This window comes from Muscardinus avellanarius (genome assembly GCF_963383645.1).
Source record: "Muscardinus avellanarius genome assembly, chromosome: 2".
NCBI classification, from domain to species: Eukaryota; Metazoa; Chordata; class Mammalia; order Rodentia; family Gliridae; genus Muscardinus; species Muscardinus avellanarius.
This window is the reverse complement of record NC_137787.1, coordinates 53495300-53499451: the sequence shown is the minus strand read 5'-3', so window position 1 is coordinate 53499451 and position 4152 is coordinate 53495300.

Here is a 4152-nt window from a genome sequence, read left to right as displayed (position 1 = left end):
TCTCAGTACTCTGTATTGGGATGAGGGGAAATGGCAAGGTGAGAGGGCACCCAGTTCTGTGTGCATGTATGTCATTGTCAACATGATTTGCATTGTGATGTGAGACTATAATGCACCAATAAAAGCACATTAAAAATGTGTTAGGTTTAGACACTTCTGTTAAACATTTCCCCAAGTAGGGGTAGTGTCTGCACTTTAAGTCTCTGTTCACATTTCACTTAATCAAAGCTGGGCATGGTTGTGTGTGCCTGTATTTCCAGCCACTCTGGAGGGTAAGGCAGGAGGATTGGACATCTGAAGCCAGCCTAAGCAACATATGAGATCCCGTCTCTGAAACAAAATAACAACAATAAAAAATTCCACTTTACTAGGGAGGCTTTCTCTCACCAACCTGTAGCAAATAGCACATTGTGTTTTCACTCTGTTCCCTCATTTCATTTGATTTTTCATTTTAGCATTTATATGCATTTATGTATTTATTTATTTATTACAGTACTGGGGATGGAACCCAGGGGCATTCTTCCTCTGTGCTACACCCCCAGCCCTATTTTTTATTCTTTATTTTGAAACAGGATCTCACTAAGTTGCAAAGGGCTCACTGAGTAGCTGAGGTTGACCACGAAACAAGATCCTCCTGTCTTGGCCTCCCAAATGCTGGGATTACAAGCGTGTGCCACCATGCCCTGCTTCTTTTTAGCATTTAAATGATGACCCAACTTGGTTACACACACACACACACACACACACACACACACACACACACACTTTTTTTTTTTAATCAGTTCATGAATGTCCTCCACTCTTCCCTGGAGTATACGATTCATGAAAGAGGAAAGGGCTTTCTTTGCGGCTATAGCCCCAGTGATGGTAACAGTGCTTGGCTCATAAGCATGTGGAGTCCACACCAACCACTATAATAGTGCTTGGTGCTCAATATTTTATTTTGGGGGCATGGCAGTATTCCATAGGAAATAAGAATTAAGGCACTGGACTGAAATAAGCCTAAGTTTTATTTGTGGTCCTAAACACATTATCTATGAAATACAGACTATGTGATATATTTTGTCTGCATCTGAGTTTCTTCAGTTGTAAAATGTAGATGACAGTGTGTATTTTAATAAGCTTGTGGTGAAGTCAAATGGGGTATTATATCTAAAGCATTGTTAGGTGCTTAACATATAACACTAAAAATCTAAAAATTATAAGCACAGTGCTTACCATACATGGTAAGTGCTCAATTGTTATAATAAATATATGGATTGATTTATAGTTAGGCTTGTTTTTGATGAACCTGTGATTATTTAAATGATGCAAATAATTTCCATAATTTATTTTTTATTTTTTGCTGTACTGGGAATGGAACTCAGGGGCATTGTACCTCTGAGCTACACCCCTAGCCCTAATTTTGAGTCTTTTTAGTTTTTGAAACAGGGTCTCACTGAGTTGGGAAAGGCCTCACTAAATAGCTGAGGTTGTCTGTGATCCTCTGGTCTCTGTCTCCCAATTCTTAAGTTTACTGTTCTTTAGTAGATAATCTGGGATGGAAAGTACCTCTTTTCTTTTCTTGGTGCTGGGGATTGAACCCAGGGGTGTTCTTCCTCTGAGCTACACCCCTACTCCCTTTTATATTTTTAATTTTGAAATAGAGTCTTGCTAAGTTGCTGAGGGTGGCCTGGAACCTGCAATACTCTTACTTTAGTCTCCTGAGTACTGAGATGACTGGCTTGAGCTACCAGATATAGCTAACTACCATTTTATTTTATTTATTTTTGTGGTACTAGGAATTGCATCTAGGAGTGTTCTACATTTGAGATATAACCCCAGCCCTATTTTATGTATTTTATTTTGAAATGGTCTAAGTTGCTGAGGCTGGCTTCGAAATTGTGATCCTCCTGTCTCAGCCTCCCAAGTATTGGGATTACAGGCATATGTCACCATGTCTGCCTTAACTACCTTTTTTTTTTTGGTAGTACTGGGAGTGGAACCCAGAGGCTTTTTACCTCTGGGCTATACTCCCAGACCCATTTTCATATTTTATTTGGAAACAGGATCTCACTAAGTTGCTGAGAGCCTCACTAAGTAGCTGAGGCTGGCTTCGAATCTGTGTGATCATCCTGTCTCAGCCTCCCAAGCGCGGGGATTACAAGCGTGCGCCACCACGCTCGGCTTAACTACCTCTTTTGAAGACAGAAAATTTTGGTCAATAGCTCAGTCTTCTTAAGCCGCCAAAACAAAACACCATAAACTGTGAGGCTTCAGCAACAGAATTTCTCAAAATGTGAAGGCTAGGAAGTCCCAAAGTTAATGCGCAAGGTGTTGGCCTATTCGGTGTTCGTGGTGAGGGCTCCCTTCCTGGCTTTGTAGACTGCTGACTTCTCCCTGTGCTCTTACATGGCCTTTGCCTAGTCGGTGGAGAGGGAGGGAGGAGATCTCTTCCTGGTCTCTTGGAACCACAAATCTCATCAAGAGGACACTATCCTTATGACATAATCTGATCCTAATTACCAAAGGTTCCATCTCCAAATACCATCACATTGGGACTTAGTTATGGCTTCAGTTTATGCATTTTGAAGGGATACAAACATTCAGTCCATAACAGTCTATTTTAACTTTATGTAAGAAAATTTCAACAGCACAAATTTTAGTATGTGATGTTGGAGAATAAGTTTTCACTAACTGAAACTTCTTCACTTTATACATATGTCTATATATTTTGTCTAAGTCCACTTTATTTTATTTATTTATTTTGGTACTGGGGATTAAACCTAGGGGCATTCTATCTCTGAGCTATGCCCTTTTAATTTTCTGTTTGGAAATAGTGTCTCAGTAGGTTGTTGAGAATCTGATTAAATTTGCTGAAGATAGTCTCAAACCAGCAATCCTTCTGAACCTCTCAAGAACTGCGATTACAAGTGTGTGCCACCACTCCCGGCAAAATTGCACTAATAAGGGTTAGAAAAATTCTTACCGAAGAAATTCTGTAAACTAGGCATGGTGGCAGATGCTTGTAATCGCAGCATTTGGGAGGCTGAGACAGGAGGATCAAGGTTCGTGGCCAGCCTCAGCTACTACTTAATGAGGCCCTTTGCAACTCAGTGAGACCCTGTTTCAAAATAAAGAATAAAAAGATAGGGCTGGGGGGTGTAGCTCCAAGGTAGAATACCCCTGAGTTCCATCTCCAGTACCGCAAAAAGAAAGAAAGAAAGAAATCCTGTAGTTTCTTTTGCCAAACAAATCATCTTTTCATATTCAGAATCATCATTTTACTATTTGTTTTGTAAATCTGGATGTTTGCACACTTAATCGCTCTCAACTATGGGTGGAGGAACTTGCAATGTGTTTTTTAGAGTGCATATTTACTGCATTAAACCTTCTGCAGCTCTTCAACAGGTAAAAATGCTCTGCAGCTCTTCAACAGGTGAAAATGCAGGCAGAAAGTCCAAAAACACATAAACTTTAAGTCTTGCTAATCTACATATATAATAATTTAAAATTTTTTCAAATTTCATTTAAATTGTTGTCTCCCAAATACATGTAGCAGGGTTTTGTTTTGTCGTTTTTTTCTAGAAAGCGTTCCTCTTTCCAGTAAAAACATAAGCGAGGACACAGGAAGAAAGGCTTTCAGTGTCTGTGTCAGGGCCGGGGGCAGGCCTGACAGGAGGCGGCCGGGAGGGTTTGCACCGTGACTCAGGCGTTTGGTATGAGCCGGGGTGATTCACGGCCTTACCATGAGTGATACCAATCGAACATATCCAGAAAATAGCTGCCTTTAAAGAGCCAGCAGATATCATCGCTCTCTTCAATTCGGTCTAATGTTTTGCCATTCGGCATATATACTAAAACTAGATTTAAGCAGCTACCACCATTCGATGATTCTCCAGCAGATCCTTAGGTGCCTGCAGGGAAGATACAGCTTTTCAGCGGACAGGAAGAAGAAACGGCACCCAATCGGCGCCCGTTTCTCATTGGCCAATCAAAGCTCGTCTTACAGGCGGTTTGGGGAGCGGAGCTGGACCGGCGCGGGCGGGGCGGGCTGAGCCCTCACCTGGCGCCCGCGGTGCTCCGAGCCTGAGCAGCACCGGCCCGCAGTCCAGCCCATCTTTGTGACTGCGGGGTTTGCCGGGGGCTTTGCTCCCTGCCACTGCACTTGTA